The sequence below is a fragment of the Epinephelus fuscoguttatus genome, linkage group LG11, assembly GCF_011397635.1.
Source record: "Epinephelus fuscoguttatus linkage group LG11, E.fuscoguttatus.final_Chr_v1".
Lineage (NCBI taxonomy): Eukaryota > Metazoa > Chordata > Actinopteri > Perciformes > Serranidae > Epinephelus > Epinephelus fuscoguttatus.
The window spans coordinates 35,049,944-35,074,554 of record NC_064762.1 but is presented as its reverse complement, the minus strand read 5'-3'; the positions used below and the strand labels follow the sequence as shown (position 1 = coordinate 35,074,554).

Sequence of the window (24,611 nt, the reverse complement as noted above, 5' to 3'; positions counted from 1 at the left end):
TTGCCTGGCTACAGCTTTCCTCAGAATGGCATATTTTTATCACGGTTGCTGTGTGTTCTGCGTCCTTTCCTCGGTTGCTGTGTGTTTTCTGCTCAGACATTACATGCTGGAAGATGCCCAGCCAATCCATGATAGCATGTGGCAAATACAGGCAGCACATTGTCTCATCTTATTTGTCCTGCAGCAGAGTTTTTGTTCCTGAATGTGTTTTGCCTATCACTGTTTGTTAGCCGACTCCCTCCAGAACAATTACGCACCTGCAGGCCTGATAAGCGACACGGCCATTAGTGAGGGCTGTGCTGTCATCAGCGATAATGGTGGCCATTTCCTCAGACTCTCACAGTCGGAGTTGATGATGAACCAAGCCCATTATGGCGGTCATATGTGACTCTGTGCGGCCTCCGATGACACATTCTCCCTCTGATTAATTCGGACTTTTATTAATTAGCCATTTCAGATAATTGATTCCTGGAAATTAACGGCTACCTTTAGGATCCCAGCATGAAACCGTGAGAAGGAGCCCATCAAATAAATCACTGGGCCTTTAATTCAGTGCCACTGTAAATGGATAGCTTTGTGAAGCATGACAGCCTAAAGACAACAGCCTCCAGAGGCCCAGCAGTGTGCAGACAGCAGGGCACGGGCTGCACTCCAACTGATTACCTGAACCACAGGCAGGCGACATGCTCCCTCGCTCCTTCTCTTTCCATCTCTCCTTCACTCTCTCTTTATCTCCCTCTCAGAGTAGAGACCTGGCTGCACACACCAGGAGAAGAAGCCACTTAACAGATAATGACGCTTTGCCTCACCAGCCTGTGACACAAATAAGGCAAGTAGGCATGGAGAGAGAGCGTGCCCATCTGCCACGGCTTCATCATTCCTAATATGCCATGTGTATCCCTGGGAGACCAGCAGGGGTTTGTGGGAAGTGAAGAAGCGATTACTAGCAGTAAACATGCTGCTGGCTAACCCTCACCATACACTATTGTAGCAGTGGAGATGCAATTAGAAGTAAACAAAGGTGCCCTTTACACCTGGCATTAATATTAGGTGTTCTTTGTGCGCGCATTGAGTGGATTGTGTTTATGTCTGGTATTAATATTCATCTATGTACGCACATAGAGATATATAATTTTTCATTCTCTTGCCAAAATGCATGCTGGTAATGTTTGTCTTCTTTTATGTTGTCAGTAAATATTTCCTGGCTTCTGCACAGCAGACACTTTTCTCAGACACTTTATTGATACATTTACACCTTCCTGTCAATGTGGATAAATGGATCTCTGAATTCTGTATACAGTGAAGTCATTTAGGGTACGGGGTATGATCTAGAGTGCACCAAAGCAACAGTGACCCCTTTAAAGATAAAATGTCTCAGTGACCTCCCAGCTCTCAGTTGTCCCCATAAATTCAAGGGCAGAATGAAAGCTGTTAGCAAGCTTCTCATTTGTAGATGCTTTCAGCTCAAATCAATTAACATCAATTGTGTCAGTTAGCTAGTAGAGAAATGATCCTGTTGGCTGTTATCTGGTAAACAAGTATTGCAATCTGGTATCTGTACCCTCGGCCAAAGATTATTGGAGATAGATGGTCACACTGTATTTCATACTTAAAAAGTAGGCAGTGGGTCGTGTCTCATTTCCATTGCTTTTCTAAAAGGCTATTTTGTGGTCAGGCTGTTCTCTTTCACTGTTCATACGTACACCTACGAAAAGTAATGCACTACAATTCGTATAACCCATGGAATCAACATGTTCTCACTCCAAACTCGTCAAATACGGCAGCTTGGTCAGTGGCCCTATGCGTCAAACAAGCATTACATTTGGATGCGCAGGGATTATGTATTAATTCATGCTCATTACATGAATAGTGTCTTTTTAATATAAACTTGTTCACAGGAAACAGTTTTTGTCACGAAAACTTCTTAAGGTTTAGGCAACAAAACTATTTGGCTAGGTTTAGAAAAAAGACCATGGCTGAGGTTAAATAAGTATGTTTATTTCGTAACTTAAGTAAAAAGTCACAAAACGCATATGTCACATTATGTTAGCTATGTAAAGTAGCTAAAAAACTACTCAACATTTCATACAGGACACAAATGGTGCCATTCCATTGTTCCAACAGCCCAAAATTCCAAAGCCCCATTAGTCTAAAAAATATGACCAAATCTGTTTCTTTGACAGCCTATTTTTCCAAAGACCCCGTTCCCTGAAAATAGCAGCCCCACCTAATTCTGAATTCGTCAAATACTGCTGTTATGTCAGTAATCTGGGTGTTAGATTCCAACGCACAAAGGCACCTTTTGCAGTTGTATAATACACACCAGGCAGCGGCAGTTGTTGATTCAGCAGCTACCAACCAAAGTCGTCAAATACCAGCGCTATGTCAGTGGACGTCCTGCAAAAGATACCAACACACCAAGACACCTTTCATGGTGTTATAAAACATACTGTCCGTCAGCAATTTGTAACACCGCAGATAACAACGTAATATAAGGAGCTGGAAAGTCCCTAAAGACACAGTGCATTTAATAAGCGTAAGTTGACACAGCTTCCTGGAACATCGACAACATACACAGGAAGGTACCTGGTGTGTCATATGTAGAAGTGAAAGTCCACAGACAAAGCAGCAGTGTTTGATGACATGATGACATGAAGTTGGGATGAGAATGTGTTAAAATATACACACCCTGCAGTCAGTTTCTGTTTCCTAGCAGTGTTTGAGGCACTGAAACCAGGTGTTTTCCGGCCTTACTTTTCCAGCGACTTTTTTGCCTCCAAATATAAGTATCTTAAGTGAAAACATGGTGTTTTCCTATCCATAACCAAGTGGTTTTGTGTCACCACATTGCTGACAGTTGTAACATATCCATGGTTTACAGAAATATAATGCTAAAATTTTTTTCCTGGCAACTGGGTTGTTGTATCTGGGATAGCTGGCTGTTGGAGAAATGGGCTTTCAGTCCAGTGGGACATTTTTCAAACTAAAGGGGCTTTGGAATCTTAAGAAATTGAAACAGTGGGCAGTCCGTACACAAACAGTGGTCTCCTTGGTGAAAGTCGTGTGTTTGTTTGTCCCATGCACTATCCCTCCCTTCCACCCCACTCAGACTTTCTCGGCCTTTATACTAAATCATTGCTGTGGAAGGGTTTAGATTAAAGTAAGTTGAAATGCCTGGTGCATCTCATAAAGACGCAAAAAGGTGCCTTGTGTGTCGGAATCAGACGCCAACAGCAAGTGACCAAGCTGCCATGTTTGACACTCTGGGAATGAGGACGGGCTGAGAGTTTTGATGGCTCATTCAGACACACCCACCAGGAGGGAGTTGCAGTAGTCTAGGCATGAGATGACAGGGTACTGAACCAGAACCTGAGGTGCCCCCTGGGTGAGTAATGGACATTTTCTGCTGATGTTGTGGAGAATGAATCTGCAGGAGCTGGGTGTTGCAGAGATGTTGGTGGTGAAGGACAGCTGATCATCTAGTATTACGCCCAGGTTCTATGCATTTTACAGTCCTCTGTAACCACATGTAGCCACATGAAAAGACTTAAACCACTTACAGTGGTATGAAATCACAAAATGTCAGGAGCTATTTCAATGAATATATTTTGAAAAATTATAAAATAACAAATGATAAAGTTACTGAAATACAGCCAGATCCTGATCACTGATTGACCACCAGTATCCTCTTGGTGAAGCAGCAGCTGAAAGAAAATCAAAAGCTCATGTTGTTTTGGTTACCTTTGAGACTTTATACAACAGTACAGCCTAGCTACTAACTACTTGATATTTCCTGGAAACGAGTGAAAGTGTGAACAGGCTCAGTCTCATATCACCTAACTGAAATGACCCCAATCCAACTGCCAATCCTCTGTCATTAACCTCTCCAGAGAGCCTGCCACCACCTTCCAAATCTCAGTTTTTCCCTCCCTAAGTCTTGTGTGGCCAGGGCGCCATGTGCCCTGAGGGGAGGGTGGGAGGGATAGGAAGCTGGGCTGGAAAAGTGTGTGTGCACCTGGGGTTTGAGTTCCCGCAGGGCCCGGGGTTTGTTTCTACCAGACTAATCCAGGGCAGACTTATGGAACTGTGTGCTTAAACAGACATCTGGCTGCTCTGTCTGGAGCATTGTCCTTCCCAGATTTCAGATTAGAGTTAATGCTCCTCTCTCTGTGAAAAAAAAAAGAAAGCTTATGGTGAATACAGTACATATTATTTTACTCTGAGCTGTCTAACCTTGAGTGGTTGTATTGAGATAAAGAGGCAGAGGAGCTGGAGGAGTTGAGGTTGAGGCAGAGGACAGACAGCTGAAGCATGTTTACCTAACACAAGTGGATTCAACTGTTAGTGAGTGCAGCAGTGTTGTCTTAGGTTCTTTCAGTAACTGACTGTTCTGTATAAAAACTAACCATCCTGCTATTAGTCACACTTGGAGGGCTTAAAGGCTGCTTTTTTTCATCCTAACAGGGTACATGTATCCACACAAGAGGATGTGACATAGAGCATTGTTTTAGGTTCTCGCACTTGTAGTTATGTCTGGAAAAGATTGCAGAGGATAACTGACTCCTAAAGTATTGTAAATGTATTGTACTTTAGACAGAAAAGCTTCCCAGTTTCAGTGTATCAGATTGATAGCGCTGGCAAGTTCAAGTGATTATTGCAATGGTGTAGACAGATGTATGCCAAGGTTTACTTTGCTGTTGTACCGTAGCTGGAGTCAGGATATCAACAAGTCCTTCAACCCATACAGCCACATAGGTCCATATGTTCCTGCCTTTTAATAAGACCCACCAACACATTCTCACACCCAACTGTCAAATACTGATGCACGGTCGGTGGCCCTCGGTGTCAGATGCAGATGTACCTGGCCACCTTTAGCAGCGGTATGAGATGCACCAGGCAGCGTGTCAATCACGCTTGTTACATTCACAGAAAATGTCTAGTTTATGCTCATTTAATGCATACAGTCTCTTCTCAAAATAAACTTAGAACATAGGTAAAACACTTAATTTTGGTGTTTACTTATGTAGGTTTAGGCGACAAAAGCATGGTGGTGTGGTGTAGAAAAAAATTGTTTTTTACTAACAGATTGTAAAGTCACGTGACATATGTTACATATGTCAAATGTCACCAGGGTTGTACGCTACACATACTAGCCCACTACAGTGTAACTCCACTGATTTTACATGGGACACGAACCGCTGTCTCCCAGGCAAAAGTCTGAAGTTTGTTTGACCACCTGCCCCTCTCTTTACACTCGCTCTATTTAGACTTTCTCGCTCTTTATACTATGGCAGTTGCTTTGAGCGTCAAAAAATGTGGCTGCCCAGTGCATTTCATACTACCGTTTCATACTGACTGTATGCCTTAAATTAGCAGAAATGTGTGATTTCAAGTGTGATTGACATGCTGCCTGGTGTACGTCATACCACTGCTAAAGGGTGCCTCTGTGCGTCAGTATCTGATGCCCAGGGCCACTGACCAATCGTCATTATTTGTTAGGAGTGGGACCGGGTTGGACCAACAGGAGTGTTTCCTAAATTAGCACACCTACCAGTGGACGTCAGTATAGTGCTTACATGGCTGTTAATGGTTGCAGTTTTAAACACTTGGTTAATGTTGTAAAACAGTCACTGTTACACCAAAACTATGTGGTTAGGTTTGGAGACAAGATCTTGGTTTGACTTAAAATAAGTACAGTTATTACCAATGTAACATAATGTGACAAATTTCACGTCAAATATGCCACGTCACATACATTGTTGAAATATCTCAGTGATGACTTTTGGTTTCACACGAGACACAAACAGTGGTCTCCTTGGTAAAACTCCCATGTTTGTTCGACTCATCCACTACATCCTCCCTCCCTGCCTACTTTGTTGCTCTTTGTACTACATTACCTGACTCCTTCCTTTGCTACCATCATAATTACTACGGCCTATAGAGGTTGCCGTCTAACAATAAATGTAAATGTGGGTTGGATTTGTCTCTTGTAAACAACCTTTGTGGTTGTATTTTGGAGGAGGATGGTCTCCAGTATACTCCATTGTCCTATTTCCCATTATCAACACACTCTATTAAAGCAATTTTTATTTAGTTAGTTATATTACATTTGCTCCCCTGATCGACACATTCTGGCTTTGTCACCCTTGGTACTACTTCTGGGGAACTGCCCATTGGTTCGACATCCCATTGTTCCGACCATATTAAACTCATTGTTCCGAAGTCCGTTCTGAATTCATCATAATGCCCTGTGGTTAAGGTCTGGTTAGGTTTAGGCCCAAAAACCACTTGGTTAGGGTCAGGAAAAGATCATGGTGTGGGTTAAAATGAAAAAGAAAGTGACAAACACATAAGCCGTGAGCTTGCTCCACCTCAAGCCGGTCACGGCGCACCATACGCCCGCCGCAAGCCGTTCAGCACCGCGGACAGTCGGACTAATGGGATGTCGAACCAATGGGCTGTCGAACCAATGACATGGACCCCTACTTCTGTCTGTACTGTGTGACTGGTGTGAAGTGGTGTCTGTGGATGTGCATCAAATGAGGTGACACTACTTGGGATGGACCCGATAGCCAGTTCCATTTTGGATCTAATTTCTTATTTGCAAATTAACTTACACTCTAAAGATAACAAACTAACAAAAGACATAGGTTTTGGTTTCACATTTGGGGGGGGGCACATTAAGTAGGGGGTCAATGTATGGTAGAAATTACATGGTACATCCTGCTTCAACTGTGCACAATTGCCTCATCTTCTTTCTGCTTTATGGCAGATTTGCAACCATTGTTTTTGAAAAACTTTTGGCAGTGAGCTGCAATTTCTGAAAATGTCCACAGATTCTGTAAGAAGGATGTGAAGAAAGGTATTCTTTGGATACCAGCTAAGTGGAAATTCAAAGTCATTGTCAAATACAAACAGGGTGATTTTTGATGTAGCCAGAAACTGGTTTGTAAAAGATAAATAACCTCACCCAGGATGGGAGGGACAAGATTGGTGAGTGACTGACACTTTATATACTTAGACGTGCACGCCAACAGTTTAGCAGAGTTGGTATTATCTTTCAGCAGGACACATTAACTGTGTTAGCACAGGGGCGTGCCTTTTTCACTTTCTCTCTGTGGCTCCGAGGGGAAATACAAGAAGCACACACCAAACAGGGCAGGAGAAACCCAATCCCCCAGCTGCAGGGCTCCTCCCTGCTGAGCAGGTACATGCAGGCTGGTTTGTCTCATTTAAACACAAAATGGTAGAGAAGTATATCATTTCATGTATGCATATATGTTATATAACCCAACCCTGCTGCAGAATAAGCTCTAGAGAGACATTAAAAATGTTCCTGTTTCATGTTAAACTTCCACCAGGCTGACGGTAGAACATGTCAGCATGTTAATGATGCTGCTGTCACTGGAGACAAGAACATGCAAGTCAAATGCAGTGACAGGTGTCATACAGAGACACTCTTTGTCTACTGCATGTACAGTATGTGGTACTGTATGTCGTCCCGGGAAAAATGAAGCCTTGATGCGGAATGAGGAGCTGCACTGTGACTTCTGTATAATTCATGATTTCCACGATGATGCCAGCTCTACTGTATGGGCTCATTTATCCCTCTGGAATGTGGAGAAAAATCTTCAGCTCCTGTGCTTCCTCCCACTGTTCATACAGTAGCCATGCATGTCATGCAGTATATACGATAGATGTGCAGGAGGATTATCCTGACCTGTACATGCTGAAATAAGTTTGAGTGCCACAGCAATACAGTGATTGATGCACATTTTGTCATGGAGTTTAGTTAATTTAGTTTTATTGTAAGACTTGCAAAAATATATTTAAAAATGCCCAGAGGATAGTAGGAGGATCCAAACTTAGGGAGAAAACAAGCAAAGATGTAATTTGCTGCTGTCTTGAGTCTTTTTTGCAGTAAACTTTTTATTGGCGTAGTGTGTTCCTAGTGCCCCTCTCAGCGATCATTTGGCTGTTATGGCTGTGTCTTTGTGACATAATTTTCTTGAGTTTTCTGTTGAAGTTTAAAGTTTTAAAGGGTCAGTCCACCAAATTTACAAAAGAATACATTTTTCTACCTAACCGTGGTAGCAAGTAACCATGCAGATCATTTCAGATGTATCCGTAAAGGTTTTGAGGGCGTAAACTGCCAACACAATAATCTAACCTGAGACAGTTTTTACATTAATTTCTTTATGCCTCTGGCATTATGTTTTTGAGTTGTCCATCTATCCCATTGTCGTGAATGCAATATCTCCGAATGCCTTCAGAGATTTCTTCAAATTTGGCACAAACGTCCACTCAGGGTCATTGATGAACTGAGTAGATTTTAGTTGTCAAAGGTCAAGGTCACAGGTAAATGCAGGATGCAGTTTCTTCACATTTGGCACAAACATCCACTTGGGCTCATTGATGAATGAATTATATTTTAGTGGTCAAAGGTCAAGGTTACTGTGACCTCACATCTGACCCATTTTTGTGAATGTGGGAGGTATTTTCTTCAAATTTGCCACATACGACCACTTTGACCCAACAATATACTGCTAAAATTTTAGTGGTCAAAGGTCAAGGTCACTGTGACCTCACATCTGTCCCACTTTCGTGAACGCAGGAGATATGTTCTTCAAATTTGGCACAAATGTCCTCTTGGACCCAGCAATATACTGATTAGATTTCAGTGGTGAAACGTTGAGGTCACTGTGACCTCACAAAACATGTTTTTGGCCATGTCTCCAGAAGGAGAGACATTCGGTCAGATACTTAATTGGTGACACCAATCATAGGTGTTATGTCAAAGTCTTCACTGCAGATATTTTATGAGTGTGGACAGACATGGATGTAAACTGTAATGTGATTGGCTGGCAGAGGCATACAACAGTAAAGAGGTAATCTACTTTTATCTTTGTTGTTTGTGAACTTTCTAGACCTCTCAGTCATCAACCATTGCGCCATCCATTCTGTTGAAGTGGATACAGCAGACTCACAGACCTTAGTCTTAAACCTTTTGAAATTAGAACTTATCTTCACTGATAGATACCACCAAGCAATAGGCAATTTGAGGGGGATGAGGGGTGACACCATCCCCCTTGTTAGCAAAATGACCAAAATGCATCCACCTTGTTAACCTGCCATCCCTCGTCATCCGTTGGACTGGACCCAGACAAGGGTGGCATCCTTAAGGCCCAAACATACTCGGGCGGAACGTACACGGAGCGGACTCCGCGTAGGTCCGCCTGAACTAAAAGCGGACGTCCGCAAGCCCTGTACGCACAAAGCTCAGATTTTACGACCACACGGACTCCACTCCACGCACCAGAGTCACACAAAAGACTGCTCGGCATGTATTCTTCCCATCGCGGGGATTTTTCAATGCAGAAGTGCGCTTGACTATGGAAGCCCGAATGACTGCGGCCATTCCTCGCGGAGTCCGCTCCGCTTATAGTACGCATGAGTCTGTGAGCACCTTTAGTGGCCTTATGTTCTAGGGATAAATGTCCCTTTAAGTTGGTTGTGTCCATGGATGGTGGCTATCACTGCTGATCCTGTCAGTTTCTTATTGTCTTTATTTGAGACAAATTCTTGTTGCTACTGCCAAATATATAAAATACATAGTTCCCTGTCTTACAGACTCTACAGTCATCACTAACAGAAAATCCAGTAATGTAAGAGCTTTTACAATGTAGTTGTAGGGTTAAATCAGTATCATGTTTGATTTATCAGTCAGGGTGTGGTAAAAAGAAAATATATCTAAAATATGAAAATGTGAAGTGTTATGACTTTGTAATAAATATTGATCATAAAAACTGTCTTGACAGCAGTATAGTGTTGTGTTGTTTTTCAGCCTCCTGCCTTACAGGAATTAAATACCAGTGCACATGTGTCGTATTTCAATTTTACACATTCTGTCACAATACATCCATTTGCACAAGTAATGGGAGATCTTTGGTGCTGCAGAGGAGGTGATACCTACCACCATTCTGTTAAACTGTAAAACATTTTTATCACGGAATAAAACACATCAGGGAGACATCAAAAATTGTTTTTCATAGTTTACGTAAATCATGACAGAAAGCTGTTTTCTGCATTGTTGTTTTAGTAATTGAATCAAAATGCTTTCTTTTTATGATCATATTAAGATGCCAAAAAACACACACGATCCAGTATTTAATGCCAAAAAGTTATTTCACCAATATTTACATGTTTGAGTTCTTAATCACATCAGATACACTTTTATGAGTTGAAATGCGCTCCGGGGAGTTGACTTAATTGCATCCATAAGCAAAGCAGGGTTTGACATTATTTCATATGTGGTCACTATAAACATTTGTGGTTACACCCACATGAGAAAGCCCCAGAGCAGAGAATAAATCATCACTGGCCACATAGTTTCACTCAGCCCTGAGATCCTTTCTCTCTCTCCACCTCAGATTCCATCTCTATAGTAATTCTCTCTCTGATTCTTTCTGACAGAAGTAAGATTTTAAAGTTACTTACTAGCTCATACTGTACTTGTAAAATGTGGGACTAAAATAATTTCATTTGGAATCTCTACGAACAGCAGATTGGCTCATGGTGGCAACATAAATCATAGTTTTCATGTAGTTCTACTTTGGTCAATACTGGTACAAATTTTGCACTGTTGATCTATCACGAACTGTGTTGACAGTGATGAACTTTGAGGGAAAGAACTGCCGGAGAGTCCAAAATGGAAGGAGCTATCATATTCGCTGTATTGCACCACTCAGTGTTATATAATCTCACCCTGCCAGAATAAAAACTGCTCCACAATGAAGGCATTGTTTCCTGACAGTAATGGGACAGGAGTGGATGGTACACATATTTATTTTTTCTGTTTATTTGACACGGAAATTGCTCATTGATTAACCTAACAAAGAACTTCAAAAGTAGTAGAGTTAGCCAAGAAGGCCAATTGTAAGTGGTTGTCCACAGCCAATTGTTGAAAGGCACTCTAAGAATACAATTAAACAACATAAAAGAATGTAATGCCATAAATACATCTTGAACAAACTGTAAAACTGTTGCTCAGTTTGAGGTCGACCTAACTAACTCACTAACTGCTGTTTTGCGAGCTAGCCATCAAGCTAACACAAATATATTATATATATATTTATATATTATTATATGTTTTATGTCTCCCTCTTTCTTGTCACATGATAAGGTCCTGGCCCAGGGCGTCACAGGAGTGTTACACATGAGCAGCTGATGTTATGTGGCATGACTTCAAAACATCAAGGTCAAACAATAAATTCAGTGCAGCTTTATGTCTTCTTGTCAGCTAGCCCGCTAGCCTGATGAGCTAGCCTACTGTGGCAGACACAAGCCTCCTGGACAAGCCTTCAGGACTCTAAAGCATAGTAGATAGTAGCCAAAACATGGAATCACACAGCCCAAAAAATAGTTAATCCCATAGACTTACATTGTGAAAGAAACCCTCTGCAGATACATTTTAGCCCTATTAAAGTTAACAGAGCGCTAAACTGGAAGCTAGCCAGTTGGCCAGCAAAAGTCTCTGTAATCCGCCTGCTCTATGGGCCCAATGGTGCGGAAGCAGAGCAGAAGATTCGGGCTATTGTGCATATGTGCATTGTGCATTATTTTTTGGCTTCATGCAACCATTCAGTCAAGGTTTTTGTGGCCATTAGCTGACATGTACAAGCCTTATGGTAGTGAGCTCTTGAACAACACTTCGACAGCAACGCTCTTGGTGTGTCACTCCTAGTGTTAACGCAGCATAACTGTCAGGCTAGATCATGTACCATTAGCTGTTGTAGTTGACAGTGAGTGGAATTATAGCCAGCAGGTGTTAGTATGATACAGAAAGCATGAACAAAAGAACAGAAAAGTTACATGATGGAAACGTAACCAAGTGAAGGGAGAAAGTACAGCTTTCTAACGCTTCCTGCCCCCAGGTAAAAAGTTGCGTAATGTTCTGTAACTCTAAATACAGTCTGTCTTCTCAATGGCAGTTGGGAAGGGCTCCAAAAACAAGACTTATGAGTGTTACGTATATGTTTTATATGTTTACTCTTTCTATTCCCATGATAAAGTTCTGGCCTGGGGGGCAACTTGAGTATCTGAGTGCATAGTTCCCATGCATAAAAGTTGAACAGTTACTTCAAGTCAACATCCAGCTTTCAACCACAAAGCATCCCAGTCTAAATTATCAAAAATAAGCATAGTTCTGTCATTAGGTAGGTTGCATGTTTTCCCTTTGTTCTTACTTTAACTTCATTTCACAGTCCTGACAATGTTTGGAAAGATTTGCTCTCTGTGTTGGGGGCTGGAGCCTGACAACAAAAATATCCAGAGCCATCTCAACTGTGCAATGGAAACTCCATTACTGCTAAAGTAATCGGGTCATGAATCCTCTCCACGAAATAGAGAATTTCTGGCCACCACCAGTGTAATCATTTTTTTCTCCCCAAGTAGACTCGTCCTCCTGAAGATAAATCCTTGCGACTCTAGTCATGAAAGTGTCTTCTCAAATTCGACTTGACGTTCCTGGAACTTGTTTTTGAGTTCAGGTTTCAGAGCCAGGGTTCAGAATGCAATGGCCTGCTCCTTTACCTTTGGTAATTGGCAAAACACCTGACCACTATTCCTGCTTTGCAAGTGGTGGGCCCACACCATGGAGGTTCATTGTAACTTCCTAGGGCTTAGCCTGACTGAACCCCCTGGATTTAGGCCTGCCTACCATGAAGCTGGTGGAACAATGCTGCTCTTTCATATCAAAAGGTGGTCTGAGCATAGAGGTCGACCAATGGTGGATTTTTAAAGGCTGATATAGTAATAACAGTTTGGAGCAGGAAAAAGCAGATAACGGATTAATGGGACGATATCAAAACCTTGTATATGGTTGGACCATGTATGAAAGGTAAGTGGGCTTTTAATCGGAAACAGGAAGTCGCTGCATACACTCAGTCACAGACTTTTACATTGATAGTGCTGGCCTCACAGTTGTGGTCCAGCCAAAAGTTTCATGTAAATACATGTTTAAATGATGAATACTTAGACACGGTCACACAGAAGAAGGGACCTGCTTGCTCTGGAGTTGTACCCACTAATCATTTAACACAGCCCTCCCCTCTTCAGCTCCTATCGGTAATGTACGCCACACATTGTCCTGTGGAGACTGCGCAGTCATCGGCCACTATCAGAGCCAAGTTTCGGCAGTAAAATACCCCATCTGCGCCGATTAATTGGCCAAATCGGTAGATTGGACAACCTCTATTTGAGCATTTGATAAAGGCATCAAAGGTCTTCCACTGAAACACGTGTCTCACTTCTCTGGCACTCTGTCTAACAGCAAACTTTTCACCCCGCCTTTGAGAGTAGCTCTTTGGAATAGCTTTCGCCTTCTGACATGTTTAACAGTGCACTCTTATAACATTGTGGGTTCAAAATCAATGCAACAAAGCCGGAAATATTGACCTTTTTTTAATCTGTGCATTTTTCTTTCTCGGTAAAAGCTGGTGCCCACATTACCCACAATGCAAATCGATTGCAAACAGTTAGTCAGAGTTGTGGTATCTATGCTAGTAGCACATACAATACGGTACATCACAGCATGACACGGTACGATATGGTAAGATACGATGCGATGTGATGTGATGCGATACAATACGATACGACATGAACGACTTGATACAATATAATAAGATACAACTTCATTACACTGAAATTCTTTTTGCATCCTCAGACAACTCCGCTCAAGAAGTTCACCCACAAATTAGACACAATTACACAAACAGCACATACCCATAAAAAACAGACCAAACAGTCATGACCATGAAATACATCACATAATATCCTCAAATTCAGATCTTAATTAGCTCCAGACTGATTTTGGTTTAGCATATGCAGTAGTATTCCACAACACTAGCGCTGTGTAAAAAAAAAAGTGGAGCCTTTAGGGCTATCTCTTGGACATCTCAAAGTACACCCAAATGGTAGGACCCAGAAAACACCATGGGAATAAGATATCCCATCTGGCCTGGGTGGACTTGGCTGTGAAAAAGATCATCTGGGCTATACCTTGCTTAGTCTGCTGTCACTGCCGCCCAGATAACTGTCAGAAAATAGCTGAATTTGACTTCTCATAAGCTGTGATTTCCTTTTGCTCGCAATGAATGAACAATCGCATTCTTGTCATTTTTAAAATCATGAAAGGAAATGCCTGAAGTAGCAGAGCGTGTCATCGTATGCAGCATGGGAATTCTAAGAAGAGGCCTTTTCCACAGTTGCTTCCTTCTTATCAGTTATGAGCCTTTTGTTCTTTGTGCACACACGCTGCCCCTGGGTTGGACATGTCATTACAGAACTATTTGTAATACCAAATGGAGGGTGCAAAGTTAATGAAATGCCTTTTTAACAGCCAGTGTGCCTCTATAACCACAGCCAAAGGACAATGACACTGTTATGCCCCGCGGTTTTAAGATGGGACACAGGCAGCGGTGTCTGTGGGAGAGTCAGAGGTTTTGCACTCAGTGAATGTACTTTTGTGACGGCTCTTCACAAAAGAGCCACACATCATGTCAAACAAGGCTGTGTACAATGAAAGAGCATTATGCTGTGATGTATAGACTTGTACCATCTGGATTCCTGGCAAGTGACAGAACGATGGTTTGGAGGCAGAGACTCCAGGCTTTGTTTGATTTTCTGTAACTTTCAGTAAGGATGAGGCCAGATTTATGTGGTCGGTACCCATCGGGGATGATGGCACACATGGAAATACAATGACTGCACACACAGACACAGATATCTAGGCAGTGCCAGATATAGAGATGAATCGTGTCTTTCAGTCTGCAGGTGCAGACAAAATAAAATCAGGTCGGCTTTGAACTCCCCCACGAAGCAGGAGAGAAGTTTAAGGGAAGCTGAGCTGCAGGAGGGTTAAAGTAAACAGCTGGAATGTTTGCAATGCAAGACAAGCATGCGTGCAAATTAACACAGAGCCTCCAACCCCAGACGACAGCTGATATTTAAGTGTCATTCCACCATGGTGACATGACAGGAAGACATCAGGCCTGAATAGACTTAGCTGTACAGTAGATCCAGTAGATCCAGGCTGAGCTGCAGTATTGTTGTGGTTGTTATCAGGCCCAGATGTGACATCGCAGCCAGCAGGTATTCACAGCTCTCTCGGAGCAGTGCCAAACAGGAAGCTGGAATAATAACAGCCCCTCAGCTATATGCCACCGCCCCGGGACATCAAATTCAACCTGCGGCGGACAGCCCAACGCACCCCAGGTCTGAGTGTGCGTCACACCGCTTCAGTCTTCCCTGCCAAACTGGCCAACAAAAGCACAGCAATGGGAAGTTTGATGTGTTAAACTGTTGCCATGGGATAGATCGTCAAACTGGGTGCGTTCCCTTCACTTGTCGTAACCCCCCTTCGTCCAAAATATAAATCTTCCAAAGGCAGTTAAGTGTGTTGTTGTTGAAGGAAAGTCATGACCAAATCTTTGAGGATTTTAATGTTGGATATTGGAAGGCATTTTAACTGTCTCCTGTGAAATGTGTGCTAATTTGTTGCAGATGAGAATGCAAATTACGGAATTACACAGTCATGGCAGACGTAAGGGGACTTTTTAACTCAAACAGTTCACTTACCTTCCAATGTCTTTATTGCTTTGTTCAAATGACGGACATACATGACACACATAAAAACTACAGTATAACAGATTTGAAAATAAAACAAGGGAGTGAAATATAACCAAATCATGTTAACCTAAAATTTGTGTTAAAAACTACAGCTGTAGAAATAAACCAACAGCTAACTTGAAAAACACCTGACCCATTTACTTGGATGGAAAGAGACCGCATTAGTTTGGATCAAGGGGTTATCTCCGGGTCTAGAAAGGGAAGCCTATGAAGAAGTGCCTTAAATCTGCATTCTCTCTAATGGCCAGGAGGGGGTGACTCCAATAATTGCAAGAAGTCCGATTCTATACAAATCTACGAGGAAATGACCCTACTTCTCACAAAATAGATGATGAAGCAGGGAATGCTCTAGGGCGTGGCTACCTTGTGATTGAAAAGTCCTTATCACAGCAGTATGTCTCAATCAGATTCACCCATCGTATGTATCGTAAGTATGGTTACTTATGGCTCAAAAAAAGACTTGAGGCTTCAGTCCTTGAACCAAAGGGTGATGTTATAGTGGCTATAGCCACGTCTTTCATACAAACATTTGGATGCATACAGCCACAGAACACACATACTGAACATTTTTGTTATAATTACAGGCACTGATTGTGCTTTGTCATTGCAGACTGCCTGTTTCTGCTATTCTAATGAATTTCAGTGTGTTGTCCACACAGAACTGCCATTAGAACTTTTATCCACTCTAAGCTTCGATCACAAAGAAAACCTTTCAGCGGCTGGAGGCGGCTTTTTGTAATTGTATTTAATGAGAATATAGTTTTTGCTCACTGTTTTTGCATTGCTGAACGACCAGTTGGATGATTGGAGAGGCAGGCACTCTGTGATGGTCACAACAACAAGTTTACAGTTGATAAACAATGGAAGAGAAACTAGTAGTGCTCAGTTGCTCGGCAGGACCAATGGACTTCCTGTAGTTAGTATTTATTTTTGTTATGCTGAGCCTGACGATAGACAGCAGGCTGTCAAACTGCCCCTAAGTCATCCTAAAATATGCCTGGAAACGGCCATCATCAAGGCGAAGCTCCTGAACCAACTGGTGGTACTCCCTGCGATCCACCCTCTTTTTTAGTGTCTCATGTACCCACACAGATCTCTGTTTCTGTGTGCCCAACAAACTTTTTGTTGACAGCGTCTCATCTGCAACCAGAGCTACAACAAGTACCCTCTGCCTGTCCATTTTAGGAACTAGCTACTAATTACTGTGAAATAAATAAAATTAAAATGCTGCAAAAATACAAGTTGAACAAACTGTAAGAGGCTTTGGCCCTATATATAATCATTTTTGGAGTGTGGAATCATCTTTTTCTACATCTTGCTCGCAAGCCAAAGCCAAAGTGCTTACTGCTTAACATCAGTGGAGTTTGTTTATTTGGCCATGCTAGTGGCATGGCTGTAGTGATGTCAATGTCCGACGATCGGATGGTCATTCAGTTCATCGGTCCAACACCAGATTGAATTGTCATAAAATTTAGTACAGACATTCATGTTCCTCAGAGGATGAATCTTTCTGTCTTGATACTGGTGATTCCCTGACTTGTACAGAACTCTAGAACCACTGTGAGGTTGACACGTGATGATGAGTAAAATGTACTAACATCCCATACTAACTATGGGATGGACTGACATTAAATTTGGTGAACACATTCATGTCCCTCTCAGGGTGGTTACTGTTTAGCAAATGTTAGCATGCTAACACACTGAACTAAACTTGGCAAATGTTATATCTGCTTACCATCAGCATGCCAGCTTCAATGGTACATTCTACTGGGGCTTCAACATTATGGGCTGTTGGAACAGTGGGCAGTCCCTGGTATTTTATGTTCTGAACTGTCAATCTGATGATGACAGCCCCTCAAGAAGTTGACTGCTGCCCACAACACTGATTAGTGGTTTTAGTGGACTGTGTTGACTGTCTTTTGTGCCACTTTATTGACTTCTATCATAAACAGGCTCCAGAAAGAAGTGTTGTACTGAAAATGAGTCCTTTTATGTCTTTGCTTTATAAGGCCTATAATTTGTTGCTTTAAGCACAATACAAGCACATCTTACACCCCATTATCCCTGTGTGTATGTGTGCATAGTGTAGTATGGCTGTGTGTGTACACATTTCCAAGTGTGTGAGCGTGTCCTTTTAAACCCACTTAGTCTCTCTCTCAGAAGTAGAGGGCAGCGTCTCTGTGGCTCATCTCATCAAACAGTGTGAGGCCTGGTCTCATGAGGGCAAATCACTTCTGGGCCTCATCATTGCCATGACAACCTGATGGAGTGCAGCTCCAAAATCGGAGGCTGTCCTGATCTCACGTCTCTTTCTCCACTTTATGAAAGGAAGTGCAACCATCACTCACAGCGGAACTGAGATACCTGTAGTTAGTATACAGCAGCTGTGGCAGTGAGCTACACTAACTACTTGTGCATTGTCTTTGTTCATGCTGTTTTAATGGTCGTCACTGGCAACCCACAAGGTTCTCATTTCTAATGTGGTAACCCAGTTGATGTCAAGCAGTCATTGCTTTGAACTGACTTTATTTGATTCCATATTTGGTGTAAAGTAACAATGGCTTTAGTGCCTTTCAGACATCATGTTTCAATTTATAATTTCAGACGCCTCCAAGGATTTTAGCCTCCAAGTGTTTTATGTTATTTAATAAGAGAATTTTGTCTTTGTGACTGTATTCATTGACAGCTTTTATGGTCTTTTTTACTGTCATCATTTTATTGTTGTACTTTTGATTTGAAATGTCTATGTTGGGGGTACAGCTACCTCTTAGAGGCTGTTTTTTTAATTTTGTCCTTTAATTAAATAACTGCACTGGATTGATTGAGGTTACCAAGAAGGAAGTGCGTATATTCTCCGATACATTCCAATGGCTTTTTGGCTGAAAGGTGGCTGTATTGTAAGAAAAAGAGGGGGGTATCTCCTGTATATCTGCATATACCCACTGATGAAACAGCTGGATTGGTTGAATAAAGTATAGATCCTACCAACAAGCTAGTCATACTTATGTCTCTTGTACTTGAGCACTTAGTTGGAAGGTTAAGTAGGAAAAGCTCACTTTCTCTTCAAGTTTTGTCATTTTTTCCTGGAGGCAAATTATTTACCAACCTGATATGAGCATTGAATTGACTCTACAAAGTTTAAACAAAGTCTCAGAGATGACATGTGGGCTCTGCTGTCAACAATAGATTGATGTGTCTGTGATTCCACATGTTTGCTGTTCATAAACACAACCAACTGAAACACAAATCAAAATAATATGCAGCCTCACATAGAGCTGGAAACTACCCATAACTATGATAAAAATGTGTTCTAATTGTGGACATGTTTTGGTCTAATGAATCCATGCCTTTTTGCTTTATCAGTAGCATGACTTGGAGCACTATGAATCCCAGTGACTTTGATGATCTTACTTTTCATCGACAGAGACTGTTAGGAACTTTGGTACAGACATTCATGTCCCCTCAGGATGAATTGTGATCATGTTCTGACCTTTCTCCTGGTCCTGTCACCCAGGCACAAAACACGTCCAGTGCTTAACTTCATGGCCAAAAACTGCAAGACTAATCACATTCCCATCAGCCTTAGCTGGTTTTAGGGAAAATGCATGTGTTTGGAAAGTGCTGAACATAGGACTGGATAAATGAGACTTGCATTATACTGCACGAGTTATGTGAGGGTTTGTAAACGGATGTTTTGACCTACAGTATATTTGCTGTTATACAGCAGTTAGTTCTGAGTAATTTGATTGGACGAGAGGCATTCCATGAGTGCTGATATAGAGTATAACATCACTGGGACTTGTAACAGTAAAATCACTTCGCTCACAGGTGTTATAAATACAACCGTTAATTAACCAACTGTCACACTCGCTACATTGATGCAAACGAACACTATAGCGTTACACCAAGAAGATGGATATTTTCCCCAAAATTACATTTGAATTAAATTATGAGTGGTCGTCAGGAGAGGATGAGGAAAAGGAAAGCCAGGACTCTTCAGTGCAGACCTCCAGGTGTGTTTGAATCCGGCCATGCCAACATCCAGGTTTGCCAACGTTTCATCAGCCCAACTGGACGAAGTTACACAGTTGCAGATCAATGTAAATACAAAGTAGCTTGTGAGTTCCTGGCGTGTGCTGCGTTGCCTGGCGACAGACTGGGGGAACTGTTTTTTATTTTTTTCGCGGAGCTACATAAGATACTTAAATCATTTATTTCATCACCTTTTATTAACATTTCCTTACTCAGCATTGCTGTTTAAGCTGTTGTTGAACTGTTGTATAAAAGCAATATCACACTCAAGGTCATGACGTTATACAGTATATCATCACAGCCTCGTGCCTATGACCGGATCACAGCCGTGACGGTATACAGTACATCACTCCCTCGCGTGTGATATTGTTTAACTATTAAACCTGAACCTCCATGACTTTAATTCTTCAAGAATTTTCTCAGTTTCTTGTTTGTTCACCATGGATACATGTGAGAAAAAACAAAGTTTTCCACACAAATTCAGTGTAACACATGCTGCGTCATTGATACACAAATGGTCATTCATGGTCTGTTCCTTTAAGTGGCCTCAGGTCCCTTTTAGTTCTTCTTTTTGAATCTGAATGAAATCAGACTCTTATGCTAAGGTTGTAGAAACTGTTATGAAAATGACTTTTCGGTGCTCAGTTCTAGGAATTGATAACAGCCTGTCCCTCTTTTACATTTTTCTCGAATTCTGTTTGCAGTGTCATATTAGTCATGCATGATTGGCACCACATTTACTATGTAATCAGTCCAACAAACAGCACAGCCATCACTGGGATTTATGAGTTCCTTGAACTTTCTGCGGATGAAGTCTTGAGTTTGTGTAGGTGGGGCTTTTTTAACAGTTTCAGCCGTGGTGGTGGTGGTTAATGCTGCTCATGCTTAATGCCCAGATCTTATTTCACACCAACCAAACATCTGTCTCTGCTGTCAGAAATGTCAGTTACATCTCTGTTTTTTTCCAAGAAATATCTACTAAGTTTACAATAGACATCAAAGTAATTGTTTTGTTAGAGATCTTTAATAAATGTGGGTTTGCTCATGAACTTGTATTGGACATACATTCAGAAAATGGAACCAAGGCAATGACTTCTGTAAACAAATATGTGCTGGGCTCAGGAGGCCCCTTAATGAATTGCTTATTGACTTCTCCATTAGCTTTATTTTTCTGTATAGCTGCAGGTCAGCAGCTACCCTCAGGCTTCCTAGAAGGTTTTAGAAAATCTGCTTTCTGTCAGACAGTTTCAAGTGAGGGCAAGATGACCTGTTGCTGTCCACATTCCATTTTCATGATTTTTATGGAACCACCCCACTTATCTTTGCTCTCTTTCTCTCTTACAGACAAACACATGTCACACAAAGACAGAGCTGGTCGGGGTCACATTTCTGGCTGGCGCATTTCTGGTCTGGGTCAGAAATGCTCTTCTTCCTGTTCTCAGATGTGACCCCGGGGCTCAGGAAGCTCTTTGCAGCTGTACCACCTTCCCAACTGTGACAGCAGCTCTGAATGGCAGGATGTCCTGCTTTGGGTTCCCCTGAGCGGCCCTGTCAGAGGCCAGGCAACGCAGCAAGGTTCACTGGCCACCGGAATGATCCTGAATGCCATGAAACAAGGTGGTTACACTTACACATTATATTTTTAACATGGCTACATTTATATACACACCAGCAATAAACTGTTTATGCAGTTTGGCTTAAAGTGGGAGAGGCGGACACCTTGTTAAAGTTTCTATAGACTGAACTTCGACTGAATTTTTGCCTGGAGTTATTTGTGCAAATTTGACCACTAGATTTTGCAGACAGTGTCATATCCATTCCCATCTTTGTATTAACTGTAAAGGCAGCTTCACAAAATCTGCTCTCAGTCAGTGACAGGACACAAACTCTGGTCTATCGTATTTAGATGTGCCAGATTCTATCTACCACCCAACCATTACTACATTACTGTTAGAAAAGACATTCTGCCTTGTGCAGTGAAAGTTTGCATTTATATACTGGAAATTGTCCACTGCCCTCTGATTATAGCCGCCACACATATGTAGGGCATCGGGCATTAGAATTTACCAATACTTGTCCCAGACGCAGCATTACAACCAGTGCTGCATCTGGGACGAAAAGCATGACATATTTCACAACGTGTTCTGTGACATTGACCAACAGGAGCATAGAGCGCTTTATGACTGTAAACATGGCGAAGTGAAAGAGGAATGATGTTGTTGGTACTGCCGGTGGAACTGTGAAACAAAGGAAAGGTCACAGTCATTTTTAGCTGCGACCAGCAGGCCTGTAGCTCGCTCTGTCGGTCGGTCCACAAAACTTTCCCCACCCTTTGGCGGGCACAGTTTCTGCCCTAGGATACTGAAATCTGGCATGGAGGTCAAGTGTGTGTATGTGAAGGCGTGTGTTTGTGTTCATACCAGTTGGCTGAATAGAGGCAGTGGGAGTGGCCTATAATAAAAAGGCACATAACTTTCAAATAGATTCATAGATTTGCCCAAGATTTAGTGAAAAGATTGGTCATAAGGCAAGAGATAGCAGATTAACTGTTAATGCCAGTTTGTTAAGGAGTAGAAGGAGTTGGCCTATATCATAAAGGCGAATAACTTATAGAAAGACACACACACACACAGATAGACAGACATAAACACACCATTTTGCCACGTCCCCTTCCATGACTCATGAACCCGTTGACATAGGGACGCATCATTGGATAAGTGAATAGTGTATTTGAGGTTGTCTGTGTGTGACTGCATAAACGCCTGGATGCATGCCGGTACGAAATTGCAGATTTGCGCTTGTTTTATTCTTTTAAAGACTCTAAGTATCATACTCAGCCTTTGGATACCATTGTTTTGTTCCTGGAAGGCAGTCCCTAGCACCTCCTTCTCGATGTCATCATGCAGGTCATGAAAGACAGCAAGCTTTGATTGATCTGGGACCAACATGTAGTCTGGCATGTCTCTCAGCCGAGTCACGGCAGGAATTTATGGTTCTATAAATTGCCTAAAAAGCTCCTACAGATGCAACATGATTTGCTTAAACACAACCGGTTTAACTGTTTGTTCGTCTCAAACAGTGGTCTGCAGCTTGGCAGGCGTCTCGTCTAGGTGGCATGCCATCTACCTTGCGATGATAAAGTTAGCTTGTATACTATGTCACTCTAGAAACATTTATATGATACCTATGACACATACAAATGTAACATATATGTGGTTTGCAGAAACCTACAATGCCAACATTTTCTCCTGGCGACTGGGCTGAATTATTAGTCTTAACCCCTGATTATAATGTTCACACAACTATGGCTTCGTCACCTAACCACAACAAGGCCATTGTAGTAAGTAACCAAGTTGCAAAATGCTGTACATTATGGGATTGTACAAGCAGTCTTTGATAACACTTACGGGAAGTATGGATGACTGTCAGACTGGAAATACCATTTTGTAACCTGTCTGGAGTTGACAGACGGTGTCTGAGGTCTGTGGGGGTGAAGGCTTCTGCTGCCTTGTATCTTGGGTTGCTGCAGGAAGTGTGCGAAACTCATCTGCTAGATTTTCCTGTGCACAAATCATCATCCTGTCTCAGAGGAATTATTTTTACTCTAGTTATCAGCTCTTGAGTATCCTCTAAAGGTCACAGTCAGTTTACATACTGAGAGCATTTTTACATGCAAGCTCTCATGGCTTCAGACCTCTTTTCCTGCAAATGTGTATACCATCATTGTTAACCAGCCAGATGACATGACTTGTTAGGGCTGCTCGACACCAGGGACTGAGACAGCGCTCAGGATGACACGATGACTGCATCCCATCAGAATGTAAATGCCCCGGCCCAGCTGAGTCCAGCTCACTTCCTGTGGATCAGGGCTTTCTCTCATGCACCGCTGAATGGGGATGGTGTGACAGCGCTGAATTGGGTTCCTGTTTTTGCCCTTCAATCGAAAGTGAACCTCTTGCCAAGGTTCTGCCCACTTTTCAACTTTCTGCCCACTAAAACAGACCCAGGAGGTCTCCGGAAAAGAGAAGTGAAAGTTAGGAGCTACTTTCAAAAAACCCCTGACCCTGGGGATTTTCCTCACTGAACAGAGAAGGTCACAAAATATTTTTAAATGGAAAAACCTTTATTTTAAAGTCAGTGTATGTAACTTCCTTAAGGGGATTTTTTTGGGAAGACAAGGTGTTACTTTGGCTAGAATTTTTTGATGTGGAATCAGATGTTGACCTTTGGTTTTGGTGTGCACTGAGGCAGTCTAGCCTCAAGTTAGTTCCTCTGTGCAGACCTGTCAGACGGTGGTTGGTTTTAGCTGACTGCCCAGTCACAACTCAGGGTATTTTTTTATTGTCCTTTCACTGCTCCTTTCATATTCTTTCATATGAGAAAGTGGAGCAGAATATGCTCAAGAAAGTAACTATTTAAGAAGTGCTATCATCCACTAAGTCTTCATTTTGTAGCTTTGGCTATTATTCCTACTAGTTAAGGCAACATTTTACTGACCAAAGTAACTGCTGAGGGGGCAAAGTCCACTGGTCACAAGAAATAAAAGCCAGGTGAACCTGGTGAAAGTGAAAGTTAGCCCAGAACTGCGGTTAGAGACCATCAGTGCATAATAAAAATGGGGAAAGTTATTAATATTATACTAACAATGGATCAGTTATCTATGTGTAATGTAAAGTGGGTCACACATAGTGATGAACCACCAGAAGATTGTCACCCACCTCTAGAGTTCCCTCATCCTTACAGACCTTTTATTATCTTTTACCTCATTGTTTTGGTTTTACTGCTTCGGTTTAGTCTCATCGCTCTTATCAACCCTGTTTACAAAGCTTTCATAAACCCACTTTACACTATGTGCCCGGCACCAAACAGCAGACAGACACAATTAGAGACTG

The 24,611-nt window shown here is 42.0% G+C and overlaps 1 long non-coding RNA gene across 1 annotated transcript in view; it reads left to right on the top strand.

Moving 5' to 3' along the window:
* Nucleotides 1–21,299, top strand: part of LOC125896990 (uncharacterized) — a 114,634-nt gene extending 93,335 nt beyond the window's left edge. Inside the window, exon 3 of the long non-coding RNA XR_007450368.1 lies at nt 21,064–21,299. This is a non-coding gene — a long non-coding RNA (uncharacterized LOC125896990). The remainder of the gene's footprint in view (nt 1–21,063) is intronic.
* The last annotated feature ends 3,312 nt before the right edge of the window (nt 21,300–24,611 follow it).